The 19,328-nt window shown below is 39.6% G+C and overlaps 1 long non-coding RNA gene across 1 annotated transcript; it reads right to left on the reverse strand.

The window, feature by feature from the left end:
* Positions 1-10,867: 10,867 nt before the first annotated feature.
* On the reverse strand, positions 10,868-14,119 carry LOC132642452 (uncharacterized). Its single transcript, XR_009583169.1, has 3 exons — positions 13,539-14,119; positions 13,266-13,457; positions 10,868-11,188 (listed from the first exon to the last, which is right to left on the reverse strand). It is a non-coding gene; the product is annotated as an uncharacterized LOC132642452 (long non-coding RNA).
* Positions 14,120-19,328: the final 5,209 nt, after the last annotated feature.

The following is a 19,328-nucleotide window of genomic DNA, read 5'->3' on the forward strand; positions in this document are numbered from 1 at the left end:
GCACCCGAATTCTCTCTTTCTCTTTGTTCTTGATTTCTTTTTGTTTTGTCTTCTTGACTTATCTTGAACCTTCTTTATACTTATCCATATATAAAATAATTTCCCATGGAATTTAATTAATCCATGGGCTTGGGTGAGTTGTGGCCGGTTGGGCCCCTTAAAGTTGGGCCTCACTTCACTTAATTTTTGAGCCCAAAATTGTTGGCTAATTATTGAAATTCATGGGACAAATTTCCAAAATTCCAATTTTTCCCTTGGCCTCCTTTCGTAATTCCACACCATTGTATTCATAACCTACACATTCATACCAAGAAATGTCCAATTGTGGCCTTATTCATCACAAGTCCATTTATCTTGAATTTTTCGAATAAGCGAAAATGTCGGATGTAACATCCTCCCCCCCTTTAGAAACATTCGTCCTCGAATGTTAAATTGACCTTATGGGGCGTCGTACTACTTCGGGAGGGTCCTCTTTATAATTGTCCTTCGTGGACTTCCCGACATGGCTTCTTCACCTACATGAGGGGGTAATTCTTCTCGTCACTGATTCAAATAACTTCATAATCTATATTTTTATACCCCACATAATTATCGGACCATAAACTATATTCTTGTAACAGACGAACGCTTCCCAGATATCATAGTCAATATCATTTCTTGTTACTCTGCTGAGTTCCCTACCACCTTATCGTGATCCCTCTTCATACCAGACACTTCATACCAGCAGCTTCCGAATTAGGACCGGACGCGTAGAAGCATATCGGACAGATTCGTAATTGGAGGCAGACGTACTAAACTATGACGGACGGATTCGTAGTCGAAATCAGAGGTACGGAAGTATGTCAGACAAATCTGAGATCGGAGTCCAACGTACAGAGAGGTATCAGACAGATTCGAAATCAGAATCAGACGTACAGAGGCATATCATACGGATTCATATCCAGAGTCAGACATACAAAGGTGTCAACCAGAAACAGATTCAGAATCGGATGTGCAACGATCTATCAGATGGAAACGTAATCGAGTTCAGGAGCATAGAGGCGTAATAGACGGAGCCCTATCAGAATCAGAAGTGCAAAAGTATAACAGAGAGAATCCGAATTAGGGTCAGATCACTCCTATTAAGGCTCTAGTGATTCATGAAAATTTCCCTTATTGGTAACCTGGTTAGCCAAGCTATCATACAAATCGTCTCGCGTGCCGCTTGTCGACTCTTTCAAAGATTCCGCTTATTCGCACTTCTTATTTTTCATCTTTCCTACCATCCATACTCGTTTTCCTTTTCAGACATCGTCATACCAGACTGAGTTATAATGGAATAGGGGTTTTTCTAGTCCTTGACAGCATTTGTGTCCTCGCCCCCGCTTCGTTTCATGTATTCGGTTTAGTAAAGCCTTTCGCCGATCACAACATTAGTTGCCGGGACTCGGTTCTTAACCCATATGGGCACCAAACGAAAATCATACATACACACATACAGATATATCTACCAATGTCTTACTGGCGGACGTCTCTGACTGTTATTCAGATTCGCTCAATTTCCCGAGCGGTGTTATACCTTTTCTTTGCCCATTTAGTCCGCCTCGCTCTGCGCGACTCCTGTAAGGGCACTAATCACCCCACACATTCCATTTGTCCTTTTGGTTACCACAAATTTTCATTTAAATCTATCATACTTACACTTGGGCAAAACTTTGCATTACTTCCCAGGGGGTCACCCATCCCAGAATTGCTCCGGCTTGAGCACGCTTAACTCCGAAACTTTCATGCATTTTGACGCGTTAGGGCTAATATAATTTCGTCGATTGCCCCGCACGACCTTTGTCACGTAATTTTAGGTCAATTCGGGGTCTTAGCAATTTTTCGGAAAATTTTTGTAGCTGGTCCCACCCCCGGCTAAGTCGTACCATTACCATGTCGTCTTTCTGAATCTTAAACATTCACCTTCATACACATATACATATGATTACGGATAACCCACGGATTTAAGTCTTCGTCCCACGAATTCCGCCTCCAAATAATCGGTGGAATCTGATAAAATATCACCGTAAGGTGTTCTCTGGCCACTAGCAGAAGAAAACTAAAGTCCGACAAGTATTGCGGGACCTTTTTGTACTTAGTATACATATTTACTTCCATATTTCTGGAAAAATTTGGGCAGAGGTTCCTCTGTTTTTCTTACTATCCGAAACCTGTACACCAGAAATACCAATTATGCCTCACAGGGCCAACACATATACACACACATACATATCATATCATGTCGTATCGCAGCCACACGGGGCTGATAACCTCAAGTAAGCATTATAACGTCGTCGACTCCTACCACACGTGCCCAACTCAACAGCATCGGAGGCACTTTCCTGTTTACTTTCATCCGGGATTTCTAGACTCACATTGACGGTGGGGACATCTCAGTCGCCCTTGCCTTTGGTCACTAGGTCTCTAATCCTTTTAAATTTCCGTCGTCTTCATAGAACAACGTTTTACAGATATCATACACATATCGAAAATTCTAGGAAACTTACGTACTCATAACTGATCAACTCGGGTCTAACCTGGGGAGCTGCCGTGGGAGCTGTGTCCCTCATCATCGTTGTCGGTCTGGCCCCCACTGTTACCTGCATCTGAATCGGAGGAGTGTAGGTAGCCTGGCAATTCCTGGTTCACCGACGGCCAGGACAAAGGGCTGGAATAGGGCGTGACACTCTCTGGGGAAGCCTGTCTAACATACTGCTCCACTACCGGAGCTGCTGGCACATCCTCGGGAATCTCCTCCTCCGGCGTCCCAGAGGAGTGCTCTAGTGGCTCAGCCTCGGGGCTATCCTCCTCCCTGGGAGTAAGAAACTCTGGAGGTATCGTCGCTGGGTCCTCCGAAGGGTCGGTGTCATAACAGTCTTCCCTGGGAGCCTCTGCTCTGGGGATCAAAAACTCTGGAGGAATTGTCTCTGCATCCTCCGAAGGATCTGTCTCAATCAAGTAGCTGGGGATCTGCCTACTCGGTCCTGGTGATGTCCTAGGGGCCTTATTAGTAGCACCCCCATCCCCATCATCCGAAGCGCTCCTCTTCATTATTTATCAACCTACGATCACCTGCAGGAAGAGGGTCAGAAACATTTTCCCCAAATACCGACACTTCTGCTCTTCTGGAGCCTCGCTGTAGATACAGCAATTCGTAGGGGAGAATCATCCTAATCATATAGCTTTATCGCACGATCTAAGAATCCAAAGAAGGGTAACATCCTAAATGCCCTGTAGCTTCCTGTTTATAGGTGTGGTGCACAACACATCGATAAACAAGACTCTACTAGACACGGCCTGTAGACATTCCGAGGACTAACCGCTTTGATACCACTTTTATCACGACCCAACCCCGTGGCCGCGACTGGTACCCTAACTGGGTACCCGTACATACCTACCCGACCGAATTTCAAATCATACGGATATTTTTTTTTCTTTTTAAAACAAAAGTTACAAACGTAGGTCGATACAAATACGGCACGCGCGCAAACATACATATATATACATATATACCTGAACATACAGACATTTGCATATAAGCCGATAAGGCTAGCATACAGACGAAACCCGTAACCGACACATCTATCTATAGGCCTCTACAGACATACAGAGTCATATGACGGGACAGGGCCTCGCCGTACCCAGAATATCCATACATACAGAGTATACAAAAGACAGGAGATATATACCAAAAATATACGCTCCGGATCAAAGGAGCTCCTCAAAACAGCTGAGTCAGGAACCTATGCTGGCGGCGTATCACCTGACGCGTCTGTACCTGCGGGCATGTAGCGCAGTCCCCGAAGAACGGGGGTCAGTACGAAAAATGTACCGAGTATGTAAAGCAGAAACATAACAGATATAAGCATAGTCCGAACCTGAGTCACAGAAATATAACGGACAGATCCATAAATCAGACTGACGGACAGAGTCATGATCCAAACAGACATACAGAATCGTGTTCCATACAAATAAATCGAATTATGGTTCGGACAGACAGACGGAATCATAATACGGACAGACGAGCAGAATCAGAATCCATACGGACATACAGACATAGTCGTAATTCAGATGGACAGACAGAAATATGTCGGACAGAATTATGCATGCAGAGTAGTACAGAGTCATACAGAATCATACAGAGGCATGTGCTTATATAAATATAGATAGCACACGCATACATTCATACAGATCCCGGCCCTGTCTGGGGGCGCGGTAACAGAACCCGGCCCTCTTAGTACGGGACGTGGTGGACAGACAGAATCATATCAGATCATATGCCATCCTGGCCGCCATCCCCATACACAAATCATAATATCATACAAACATACAGATCTCGGCCCGTACGCCGAGGGACGCGGTGAACAATGCAGAGAAATATGCACGATAACAGAACCTGGCCCGGGTCGCAGTGAAAGAATGCATTGAGACAGACACGAACCGATAAATGAGAAACTACTTACATATAGACTCAACATACAGACTGGATCAACCTGAAGGGTGCCAAATGGCTAGTCAAAATCAGAATATCCAGATAGTATGCATAATACGCGCCTATATCCTAGTTGGGAAGGCACGGCAGATTATTATCAGAATCGGATTCTCAGATGTTCAGAAATCATTTTGAATAAATTACACAAAAATACCATATCATACACAAAATAATAGTCCAGAAGTTTTTAGAGAAAATCGGACCAAAATGGAAGTATTTAAAATTTTACAGAATGTATCGGGCCTTGTGGGCCCGCCTCGGACCAACTCGAGGCTACATACGTAGATTATTGATAATAGACCTTATGAGGTCATCCATAGTCGTTTGGAAGTGTTCCGACTCCGTTTAGGGACGTTTTGTACAAAAATTCACTTTAAAGGCAATTTGTAAGAAAATAGCTTTAATTGAATTGAAGGAATTGGAGCGGTTTTCCGACTCGAATTCCGGGGAACGGAGTCGTACTCAAGGCTCGCGGCCGAGCCTATCACATCCAGAACATGCCTAGGAACATAGGGAAATGCTTCACATACCTCGATAGCGCCTTGCGCTCGCTTGGCGTCGACTTCAATTTCGTCCAAAATCTAGAAATGGTCAAGTTTACCATTTGTTAGTTTCAAACTTTTCAATATTCCAACTTTACACATACTTGCCTACCGAAATTTCGGCAGCATTTCCTCTGTATATACGACATCCCCGAGACTTAGCTCGGCTCAATTCATCAACACAACAACCCAGAAATGACATCAAAACATCAATGGACATTAAAACTTACACTAAGGCATCATTAGCCATCTTTCGACATAACGAAACATTTTTCGTTTCGAACTTGCATTTCCAAACCAAACTTATTATTTTCATATTCATTATCCATCAAAATCATTACGACATACACCGGAGGCATCCATACCATTTTCACATAATATTCATAAGATACACAAACATTCAAACTTTCCATTAAGTCACTACGTTTCCAATCTTTTCCTAACTTTCAACATACAAGTTCATAAACACATTTTCATATTCCAAGTTCATTATCATAAATCATAATTTCAAGAAATCACGCTAAAGCGACATACTTTCCGACAACAACTTAACCAACAAATTCTTCGTTTTAGCTTAACCATTATCCTTCCATCTACTCCACAAAGTCATAACAACACAAGTATTGCATTAAATCAATTCAACCCATCCACTTTCACATAAGCACCACACGGCCAACATGCAATATCCTCCAACTTCCATTAATTCATCCCACTTTCATTTCTAATACAATTTTTACCATAACATACTAGATTCTAACATGAATTCAAGTCACCAAACCATGCAATATACATGCATACCCACGGCCAACACCTACTTAGTTCCAACACACAAAATTTCCATATTTTTCATTCATTCACACATACTACAACATACATATACCTTTTATAACATAACAAAAGCATGAAATCCTTACCTTTCTTCAAGTTCTTCACTTGGAGGATAAAATTGCTTTCTTGCCACAATACTTATATCAACTTGTAGAGGGCTTTGAGCTTAGTACTAATCTCACAACAAAAGAATTTTTTTGAATCAAGATTTGGCTCCAATAATTTTTTTCCTTCTTTTCTTTCTTTTTCTTTCTTTCACCCGAATTCTCTCTTTCTCTTTGTTCTTGATTTCTTTTTGTTTTGTCTTCTTGACTTATCTTGAACCTTCTTTATACTTATCCATATATAAAATAATTTCCCATGGAATTTAATTAATCCATGGGCTTGGGTGAGTTGTGGCCGGTTGGGCCCCTTAAAGTTGGGCCTTACTTCACTTAATTTTTGAGCCCAAAATTGTTGGCTAATTATCGAAATTCATGGGACAAATTTCCAAAATTCCAATTTTTCCCTTGGCCTCCTTTTGTAATTCCACACCATTGTATTCATAACCTACACATTCATACCAAGAAATGTCCAATTGTGGCCTTATTCATCACAAGTCCATTTATCTTGAATTTTTCGAATAAGCGAAAATGTCGGATGTAACACATAGGCATTGACTTTGTCGTGCTGCATCAACACATAGCCTAACCCAACACCAGAGGCATCATAATACACGACATAACCATCCGGTCCTTCTGGAAGTGTCAGGACTAGGGCTGAGGTTAGTCTATCTTTCAATTCCTGAAATTGTGTTCACAAGCATCAGTCCATTGAAATTTTGCCGATTTCTGAGTTAGCTTCGTTAATGGCGCTGAAATAGATGAAAACCCTTCCACAAACCTTCTATAGTAACCTGCCAATCCCAGAAAGCTACAGACTTCTATAGGTGTTGCAGGCCTTGGCCAAGTCTTCACAGCGCAATTTTTTGAGTATCAACTCGAATGCCGTCAGCTGAAATGATATGGCCCAGAAAAGTCACAGAATTCAGCCAAAATTCGCATTTCAAAAATTTAGCATACAACTCACGAGTCCGAAGGATCCGAATGACAATGCGTAAATAGTCTACATGCTCTGCTTCTATCCGAGAGTATACTAGAATATCATCAATGAACACGATCACGAACATATCTAAGAGAGGCCTGAATACATTATTCATCAGATTCATAAATACCGCCGGAGCATTAGTTAACCCGAATGACATCACCTGAAATTCATAATGGCGATACCCTGACATTCACCTGTTTTGGGTATATCTTCTTCTCTAACTCTCACTTGACGATACCCCGATCTCAGATCAATTTTGGAAAACCACTTGGCACCCTGTAATTGGTCAAACAAATCATCGATCCTCGGGAGAGGATATTTATTCTTTATCGTTAACTTATTCAGCTGTCTATAATCAATGCACATCCGTAAGGAACCATATTTCTTTCTCACAAATAGGATGGGTGCTCCCCACGGTGATGAACTGGGCCTAATGAACCCCTTCTCAAGTAAGTCTTTCAGTTGTGCCTTTAGCTCTTTCAATTCTGCAGGAGCCATTCGGTAAGAGGAATGGAAATTGGTTTAGTATTCGGTAACACATCAACGGTAAAGTCAATCTCTCTCTCTGGGGAAAGGCCTGGAAGTTCATCTGGAAATACATTCGGAAATTAATTCACTACCGGGACGGATTGAAAAGTCGGTGGCTTTGCTTCGGTGTCATGAACTCGAACTAGGTGACAAATGTAGGCTTTTTCTATCATCTTCCTTCCCTTAAGGTAGGAAATAAACCTACCTTTGGGAGACGCTGTATTACCTTTCCATTCAAGCACGGGCTCTCCCGGGAATACGAACCGAACTACTTTCATTCTGCAATTGACATTGGTATAACAAGAGGCCAACCAATCCATTCCCACAATCACATCAAAATCTAACATTTCTAGCTCAACTAAATCAAATTTATTCTGATGATCACATAGCACAACTATACAATTTTTATACACTTGTCTAGCTATTACCGGGTCACCAACAGGAGTAGATACTTCAAAAGGTTTTATTGGCTCAAAGCACTTGGTGGAGGAACTGGAGGCATAGGAGCCGAAGCTGAAGCCCCTCTTGTTCTTCTAAATTAGGTGGAGTGTAAGAGGTATTGGATGGAGCCTCATTATGAGATTCACCTTCTTCTATATTAGTTGGTGGCTCTCTTTCCACTCGCTGTGTTGTAGTAGCCTTGCCCTTCTGGGCGGCGGTAGCTTTTCTCTTTACCGTCATTTCTGAAATCATAACGCACAATTAGGGAGGAGAAAATCTTATAACATGGCTCTATGGCACGATCTAATAGGAAGAAGAATGGTAATTTTTCCTAAATGTCCTGCAGCCTCCTGTTTATAAGTGTGGCGCACTTCACACCCATCAACAAGACTCTACTGGACAAGGCCTGTTGACACTCCCTAGGACGGAACTGCTCTGATACCACTTTTATCACGACCCGACAAGGGGGCCATGACGGGTACCCGGAGCTGATTACTGAGCACCACTCCTTCTGCTAATAATCATACTCATCTTGAATGAATTTAGTATTCTCAACACAACCAGCCATAAGGAAACCTTTATCACTCCCAAAACATATCTACCATCATGTGCATAAGGCCCTCGGCAAACAAAATAATATACAAATATATAATGTGATCATCCTGGGACATCAACTACCCACACATACTTATCTACTAGCCTCTACCAGAGTACTAGACATAAAGACGGGACAGGACCCCGTCCTGCCCAAATATGTGCACCAAAATAATATCTCCAAAAATGGTACCTCTGAAATAGTGGGTGCTCCTGTAAGCCTGCTGAATAGCTCCTAGGAATCTGGGCCACCTCCCTGTCTACCTGTGGGCATGAACACAGCGTCCAAAAGAAAGGACGTCAGTACGAATAAAGTACTGAGTATGTAAGGCATGAATAATACTAACATTGTAAAGAAATCATGAAACATGAGGCGAGGATATAACCTACTTATCCTTTAAAAGAAAACACATGTTATGCATGTCACATATACCATCATCGTTAACCCGTGTCCGGGTAACCATCGCACGCCGGCCACTAGTGGTGTCATGTCCAGCCATATAGGCACGGTGCAACCATATGCAGCCCGCCTTCACGGTGACATATCTGGCCATCTAGTCACGGTGTAATCATATGCAGCCCGCCTTCGCGGTGACATGTCCGGCCATCTAGGCTGTCACACCCCGACTTTACTAGGGTGTGATGGGCACCCGACCCCTTATCTGGAGTCGAGCGAACCCACTGACTCTTATTACATAGACAAACTCTTGTATCAGTTAAGGAATAATTACACAGTAAGTTCTCAAAAAACAAAATCATAAGTAAAATCTGACACCATATAAGACTCGTGACATAAAACATAATAACATATCGGCTGGTGAAGCCGTCTACCAATATTGACACTCTATACCCATGACTCTGTCTGCAAAGTCTCTAACATCAAACAAACATCACAGCTCAGATACTCTGACTCGGCAACACTCCAGAACAAGTGGAGCCTGCCAACTCCGCTGGATCATCTTCTATGATAGCTGTGGCTCGTCTGGTGTACCTGTGCGGCATGAACGCAGCCCCCGAAGAAGAGGGGTCAGTACGAGTAATGTACTGAGTATGTAAGGCATGAATAGTAACATAATAAAGGAATATAAAGTATGAATAATAACGGAGTAGACATATAGAGCTTATCTTGGGACAGAAATAACCTGTACATATGAATGCCTTTCAGGCAGATGCCATGCATGCTTAGTCTTTTTTTTTTTCAGAAAACAGTACTTCTTATTTACATGTACAGAAAACAAAACGTTTCAGAAAACGGTATCCTTTATTCACATTTACAGACGCCGAGTACATCGGCTCTCCCACCCCCCTCCCCAACAGTGTCCCAACATATCATATATAAATATATATAACATATACAGACGTCGTATCCGGCTTTCCCATATCCCGCGTCCGGGACGAAATCCAGCTGAATCAGGTGGTGATGTAACAGTGGCCCTTCCCCTTTTCCTCATATACATATACATATACATATACATATTCACATTCATATACATATGGCATACAATTGGCATGCATGAGAGCCCAAAGAAAGTCATGTATCCATCGGAGTGACGTAAGGTCGGTGACCTCCGATTACATTATGGAATAATCATGGTCACTTTGTCTCACCTTGAAGGAACGATAATTATAAGGCGAGACTATCGACGGAAAATAGCTTTAAGAGGAGACACAGAATAAGATCATTGGCATTATAACCATCAATTCATATGCTTTGAAGTCTTGCAGAAACTAGTACAACACTTTCATATTCACATTGGATTCTTAGCTCAAGACTCTTATTCGTGGAATCATTCTTGTCGTACTTATCATAGGCATATTCTCTTTTCTGACGTCATCGTTATCATTATCGTCATAGAAGTATTCTCGTTGGGATAGGTACAGTACTTGTCATTTGGTAATGGAATAAGGATCAAAAGTTTCTTTTGGATTCAGCTTCAACGTAGGTCAAGTGGAACATTAAGGTAAATTCGGGAACAGTGGGCCCACCTCGGATCAAATGAGGCGGCGTACCAAATTTACATATATTACATGTCCCGGCGTTACTTGTGAGAGTTTTAGGGTAGTCGGGTCCTATTTATGCGAGTTCTAGAGGTTTAGGAAATTCTTCCAACTTTTTGCACACTTTTTAGTTCAATTCTACTGATTGAAAAAGAGAACTTTAGGTGGGGATTCCGGAGGATAGAATTGTCCCCGCGGCTCGTATCCGACTTATTACGTCTAAGACATGCTGTCACGCCCCAAAACCCACCCTAGACGTGACCGGCATCCGACGTCATGAACAACATCGGAAGAACCTAAACGACATAATAATAATACTTGAACCCGCCAGGTTCAATATTCGCCTCCAACAATTTATAAATTAAATGTAACACATGAATTAAATCAGCGGAAGTCTTTATAAGCAATGGCCATCAACGTGGCAAACACCCATTAAGTCGTACGAGACTTTTGACAATCTACCAACAATTCTGACAACTATCTATGGAGCTTCTAAGAGACATAACAATCGTCAAACTTCGGGACGCAGCCCGGAAATCTAGAATAATAAATGAAACGGAAAGTGTCCCACGAACAAGGATGTGGGCTCACCAAATCCACAGCAGTAGCAAGTCCTATTAAGCGTCGAAAGTATCACGAACCTGCTCTTCTTCGTTACCTAACATACCATCAAAAACAACAATGGTATGCCTGAGTACTTTTGTACTCAGTGAGTGCCTCGGGGACAACAAGTATTATGAAAATAAAATATAATAATATATAAAGAAATCAGTTCTGAAAAAGATAGCATAAAAACAGCCATTCCACTTTGTGATTCTCAATATCATTTGTTAAACAGTTTACAAATCCATTAATCAATATAGAAACAAGTATTCAACATGTGTATCTCCATAAGAATTATCAAAAATCGATTATGAAGTCTTTTGTTAAGTTACAACTTTTAATTATGCCTTTCAAATTGATCATGATTGTCAACAACGGTTCCATGAGAGATTACGAATATTACACATATACGAATATTTTACATACTGACACAAGCCCAAGAATCAATCACATCGAGGGAATGACCGTAGGGTTCCCTTGTCACAACTCACCACACCGAATTATAAAGTCTCGGTGACCACTCATCCTCCCGAATGGCTAGGCATAAACACACCGGGATATGAAATCCCCGGTAACCACTCATCCTCCCGAATGGCTAGGCACACTGCGCAATATACCGAAATATAGATTCACGGTGGCTACTCTTCCTCCCGAATAGCAAGGCCATTAATGCACCCCAGGTAGCGAACCCGGGAGTGGCCACTCCTCCTCCCGAATGGCAAGGCAATTAATACACTAGGATCCATAGTGGCTACTCCTCCTCCCGAATAGCAAGGCAAACAGAACAACAAAGTCTATGGCATAGAAGCCGATTCACCAATTGTCTCAAAGCAGTCATACCGTCAATAACATTTAAGTTCATTACACATATCGATCAACGAAAGGCATATCAATTTAACTCTTTACCATTTACCATGCCAAGAATTTCACTTACGAATTCTATATCACTACAAGCCACTCACAGGAAACAAGATAGAAAGCAAGCCACTCATAGGCAAACTAATCAATCAATCGATACTCCTGGTTAGGAAACCACGGAGGCTAATCGTCCTCTGGACAAACACAACTTTACCATACAGTTACATAAACACAAACAAAAAATACAAATAATGTCATATTACTAAATTATCAATTATGGCTTAGGGCCGAACCTCACTTCTCAAGTCATCATCCCAAATAGAGGCATTTCAAGTTACCACCGATTGAGAATCTTATTCAAATATCTTATTCAAATTTCAAGTTTAAGAAACCCATTTTACAACAAAACAAGTTGAAGGTCTAACCTTTAGAAGATTTAAGTTCAATCATCCAATAATGGGGAAAAGCGAGTTTCACAAAGTAGTATAGTTCGTGTAAGGTTCGATGCGGGCTTGACCCTACACACGCATGACCTTGTCTAAAAGAAATCATCTTTGTAGTCAAATTATCATTACGGAGCATTATGCCATATTGAAAGGATAAGTTATTCCGACCAATGTTTGAAAACGTATAACTTCTTTACGAAAGATTTCCATGTCTTAAATCATCAATGAGAATATCATTACCAACCCTTAACCATCATTATTAAACATATCTTATAGAGGAAAACATTCATAATATCACATACATATATAGGGTTTGTTACAATCTAGGTTTAATGTGGGTTTGTCCCCTCACACACATTAACCACCATTTAAACATGAATTAGAGTTCAAGGAACATGAAAAGATTTCTTTTCCTTTCATTCATTAAAGGATCTTGAATAATATTTATACTTCCAAATTCAAGAACAACAACATCAACAACAATCACAACAATTATTTTATATCAATATCCAACTAATTCTATCCATTTAATCATACCAAAACAGCCCACAAATCATTTGATATCCAAAAATCATAACCGAGCTTTCAATGCCATTTTCTCTATTCTAACCCGTCAAATCTATCAATGATAAGGGTAAGAACATTATTAAAATCTTAGACATACATTAGGGTTTTGTATGAGAAGTTCACCCTTTCTATTCAATAAAGAACCTTCAAGAAAAGAAGTCATGCATTCCAAAATAAGATTTTTCAAAAGAGACATACGAATCAAAATCAAAGAGTTTATAAAAAAAATCGATCAAAAGAGTATGTTCAAAAGAGGCATACCTTAATTTGTTAAACAAGATTTAACAATTCACTTTTCTATTGAAGAACACCCAAAACCTAGCTTGAATCACTTTGGAAGGAAATATGTTGCAAACCCTTAATTGCTCCAAAACCTGAATTAAAGACTTGAATTTTGGAGAAGATTTCCCAAATCTTGATTCTTGAATCTTGAGATGGGTTTTCTTGAAAACCCTATATTAGGAATGATGATTTATTGTTTAGATTACAAGGATATATGTTAGAATTGAGTTGGAATAATTAGAATGGACTTACCTTGGTGTTCTTGATGTTGGAGGAGAGTAGGAGGTCGTTCTAGGGTTTGAAGGAATGAAAAATAATGAGTTGAACTGATATGGACGAATATATATTGTTCTGTGAAAGTGAAATTTACGACCTGAACACTGCTGGTCGTAAAGTCAGTTTACGGGCCGTAAATTGATTTACGGACCGTATTCTGCACTTTGGACTGCACTGTGTCGCTTCAGTAAAATGGCCATAACTCCTTGCACAGATGTCCGTTTGACCCGCGTAAGATACCGTTGGAAAGGTATTTCAATGCTCTACAACTTTCATCAAGGAAGTTTTCCCAAATTCGAAATACGTTTTGAAATACGGGCCGTAAAGTGAAATACGGTCCGTATTTAACCATATGACCTCAAAATGTCAAATTCCAGAATGTTCAGAAATTCTTGGTTTCAGTTTACGGGCACTGTTCATGGTCGTAAATTGAAATACGGTCACTGTTCATGGGCGTAAACCACCATATCACAACTGAACAGAAAAATTTCAATTTCCACATTCTTTATCTGATGTTCTAAGTCTAGGATCGTGGTCAAAACTTTCGTTAAAGGTACGGGGTGTTACACATGCCATAGAAAGAAGGGTGAAGCCTTACATACCTCTTTCCGCTTCATATGCGACTCCAAATTCAAGCTGCAAATCTGCCAAAATCTACAAATTGGTCATGTTTACCAAACATTGATTAGTGCTTTAGGATTGGATTCTTAAGATGACACTTGGCTACCGAAATTTCGGCATCACTTCCCCTGTAATTACTCTATCCCACAAAGTTTAACTTGCCCAATTCAACAACAACAAACCCGAGAATGGAACTCGGCCACATTATCAACAACAATACCAACAATTATATTCAATTCGACCGCATACAACCAAGCCAATACAATTGCTTGCATATTCAAATACTACTCCAAAACCATTCAAATAATATTCAAGAACACTCCAAGTAATTCACTCGACACTCAAATTAGTCTAGCCAACATGCCACCTTACCCGAAATCTCCAAAATGCAACAAGGCAATGACAACACATTTCTTCCTTCTAAATTCATGAACTTCACCAACAACTACGTATTATACTATCGTTCATACAATTATAAGAATTCATGCTAGTGTCACATTTATTTCCACAACGACACCACAACGATTTCAACTTCATTTCAAGTCATCAAATCCTCATTTTACATCATGGAATCCACAACACAATAGTCAAGCTACTAAATAAAATTAATTCATCACTTCCACATACACTACTATATTCGGCCACCACAACTACAAGCACCATATTCATGAATTTTATTCGTTTCTACACATTACAACAACAACCAACACATTACATAAAATTAGTCTATTTTCTCTACACCAAGTCACACATACACGGCCCACATACACACTACATATTTTCATGAGTTTCATTCACTTCAACATACCACAACATGCATGAACCATCTATAACCACAACAATTATAGTACTAAGTAAAATTAATTCATCAATTCTACATAACTCAACCACCCACACGGCTACAACCAACATGCATGCATTTCATGAATTTCATCCATTTTCACACACTATAATACTCACAAACCATCCATAATATAACAAAGATATGAATACTTACCTTTCCTTCACAACTTCTCAACTTAGCTAAAATTGGAGTTTTTCACCAAAGAGTAATTCTCTTGCTTCAACTATCATACCATGTTGGAGAGCATCCTTGAATTAGTAGGAATACATGAAGAAAATAATTTTTGGGATCAAATTTGGAAACCCCATATTTCTCCTCCATGGCCGAATAGGCCTTTATAGTTTCCCCTTCTCTTTTTTTTTTTTTTTTTTTTTTTTGTTCATGCTTTCTCTTCAATAAGATGATGACCTCCCCCTCATATATATATATATATATATATGTAACATGCATGTGAGGGGCACATGCTCTCTCTCTAGATGTTTCTTTCATTTTCTTGAAACTTCTCTTAATTAGTCAAAGAAGACTAATGTCTTCTTGTACAAGCTTTGTCCATGGAATTTTTATAATTTACAATTAGCCCCCCATTTAATTCAAATGTGAGCACATTCTACCCATGCCACACGTCCATCTTGGAAATTTAAAGAATTTTCTTGAATACTTATGAAATTACCATTTTACCCTTAGACTTCCATAATATTACCACGGGCTATTTTGTGAATTTTCCCTTTTCGCCCTTAGTCTTTTTCATAACCTACTTGCAAATTAAAAAAAATTTGGAAAACGATCTTTCCCTCAACATTCCACGACTTCTTCAAATCATTCGTACGTATGAAATACGGGCTATAACATAGGCACGGCGTAATCATCATCATCATATACTTACCATGAAGTATGCATAAGAAATCAATTAGATACTACAACTCTATCGGGGTGACGTAAGGTCGAGAACTCCTGTTTCCATTATGGGGTAATCATAAGGTGGGTCTAGCAACAATGAATAACATCAAAGAATCGTACAAGAATCATTTGCTTCGTGGAAATATCATATCATGGGCTTTAGGATCTCTAGGCTTAGACTCATCATCATCATTATCAATTTCATAACATATTTCTTATAGTTATCTCATAGGAAGCTCTTTATAAATGCTGACTCATATTTTTTGGAATGTAAGAAGGTCATGGAAAGATAAAGGAAGTCATGTCATAGGAATCATGCCTTAGAAAAGACGGGACTAGCCTTATATACCTTTACGTTTTGCTAACTTTATCACTTGAACACTTCCCTCCAATATTCACGTTTCTACATTCAAGAGAGTTCGTGCTAAAATTAGATAATTGAAAACATACTTAAGCTTAAGCCAAAGCAAACAAAAATTGGGCAACATCTCATTTATTTCGATGACTTCTTCCACGTAATAAGCAACTCCCAACATCAATAACAATACCCACAATATTTTGATCAATAGCTTCATCAAGCTAGACATTATTAAATCCTGAACATTCCCTATCAAAATCCTTCATAACTCTAGCTATGGCACCATATTGTATCCATCCTCATACAAGGCCTCTACAACATCTTTAATACTATTCATAGCAATATTATTCTCATTACATATCAAGAACTATGATTCAAGTCAAGTCAAGATTCAAGAATATTACTAATTTCATGTTTGTACTCCATAGTCTCCTCCCTTCCATAATCCAAGTCTTTCAACTTACCAATACTTTTAATAACATGAAATAAACATAAAACTCACCTTAATCACTTTGTAATAATCCTTGAGTCAATCTACTCCATTGGAATGAAATCCCCCCTTGTATACCAAAGAAGTTCTTACTCTTCACAAACCATGTTAGGCTTCCAAGCACATGAATCTCTTAATCTTGGCTTTTGATCTTGGTTTCTTGGTATAGATTTGATGTAGAAATAGAGGGAGGGTTTTGGAGAGTTCTAGAGATATGTAGGATCTATTTTTGAGAGAATAATAGAATAAAAACATGGAATCTTATATTTTTAATCAGAGCTAGAAAGTTCCAGATCCGCGGGTAGACGAGCAGGGTCGACATGCCCCGTCGAAATGCCGTCTGAGATGTATGATTGCAAAACCCTATCAACGGTCATCTTTTGGGCCATCGACACTGACTGGTTTCAGCAGTTTTTCTGAACTGCTCCGTTTTGCTCCGATTCGATTCGTTTCACTTCTAATTCCCTCGTAATGTCAAGAATGCATACCTATACTCCTATACACATACAAGGTAAAATATCTAATGTCCAAAACTCTGGTGCAGATTACCGAACCGAAGGTACACACCACCAATAGGCCCAAATTTCGTTGCAATAAAACGAAAGGTGTAACAATGCCGAATCTGCTTTCTGTTTCTGAAGTCGATATGGAAAGGGAGGGGGTGATCGAACCACTTCCTCTACGGGTTGCTCTGCGACTATCTACTTTGGCTCAGCTAGCTTAGCATGGATAAGTTCTCCTTCGGGTATGTTCTTATTTTTCGGAGGCACTTTTTCAAGTTCTTTGCCATTCCTCAAGGTGACTGCCTTGCACTCCTTTCGATTCTTCTCAGTATCACTAAGAAGAGCACCTTGTGGTCTAACATTTAGCATAATAGCCATCTTCCCCATTTGACGCTCAAGCTCATGAATAGATTTCTGCATCTCACTCTAAATTTTCTGATTTTGCTGCTGCCTTACTTTTGTTTGAGCTATATGCTTCTTCATTGTCTCTTCCAAATTGCTAGCTAGCTGAGCCTGGGGCAGCTAATAATTGTTAGTATTGTGGAAGGCCTTCTTCCCGAATGGAGTATTGTAATTTTTTCCATAGTAGTTCCCACGATTTCCGACACCATGGTTTTGTTGCCCCATATAATAGACAAATTCTGGATTCAATGGGCAATTAGAATAATCATAAGACTCACCAAAACTTACACACGCTGCCTGCTGAATATGTTGAACTGGTTGGATCTGTTAAGCTTGAGGAAACACTCTCAACATCGCATTAGTAAGAGTACTTGTATCAGCTCGAATGGCTACAACATCATCTACCTGAAAAACCCCATCAGCTTTTTGCGGTGACCCCCAGCTAGTTCCTTGATACTCATAAACCCTTTCGAACATCAACTCAAGCAGAGCTTCCATCTCCTCATATGTTTTGTTTAAGATCTATCCTTGAGGTAATGCATTCAATAAGGCCCTTGATTCATGCTTAAGTCCTTCAACAAAATAGTTTCCAATGACCTCCTTTGGATGTATATGATGTGACCAATCTCGCAAATAGCCCTTATACCTTTCCCAAGGGTGTGTCAGAGATTAGAATCTCTCTAAGTGAAGTTAGCAATTCTCCCTTGCAGCTCATTTGTTTTCTTGGGTGAGAAAAACCTGTCGATGAATTTATTCGATAATACCTCCCAAGAAGTGATAGAACCTGCAGGCAGATTTGTCAACCATTCCCTTGCTTCACCAATCAATGAGAACGGAAATAAGGACAACTTCACATAATCATTGGGAACATCTCTGTATTGGAAATTCTCGCTCAACTCCACAAACTGCATCAAGTGCTTATGCGGGTCTTCGCTAGACTTACCCATATGCTGGTGTTATATCCCGTATTTTGGTACGTTGGGATTATTCGTAAGCTAATCGACATAAGTTCAAGGACAAGATTATTTTGAGGTATGAGACAAAGACTTTTTAATCCCAATTTTAATAGTGCACGGTTTGCACATTAATTACAATTAGTGTAGAAACATTAGTGAAGACTAGGGATTAATTAACCATGATTAGATTATTAAGTGGGAGTTAATGATTAATTAACTTAAGTAGACCACTAAGTGGGCCCCACTACAACATGGCTGAATTTGATTGGTGCATGCCATAGTGGGACATATGTCAAGTGGGCTGGCCACATGTCAAGTGGGCAGGTGTTACATCTCGTATTTTTCATACGCTGGGATGCATCGTATTAAACCCATACAAGTTTGAAAGGATTAAGATCATTCATGAGGTCATAGAGGGTTTATGATAGTGTTATTGTGAGACCTCGTCAGTTTGACAACCTTTATGTCGTTAGATATTATTTTGATATGGTATTTCCTTTTAAGTGAAATATTTTTGTAAAAGGTGTGATAAATATGATTTTATATAGTTATTGATATTACTACTTTTTTTCAGATATTCTCTTTATTATATATATTACATGAGGAGATTTATAAATGAGATTTTTTATTATAAGAATAGTAATTATTTTCTCATAAGAAAAGAAAATTATCTTTTTACCTTTAAAAAAAATGAA

The sequence above is a fragment of the Lycium barbarum genome, chromosome 5 (genome assembly GCF_019175385.1).
Source record: "Lycium barbarum isolate Lr01 chromosome 5, ASM1917538v2, whole genome shotgun sequence".
Taxonomy (NCBI): Eukaryota; Viridiplantae; Streptophyta; class Magnoliopsida; order Solanales; family Solanaceae; genus Lycium; species Lycium barbarum.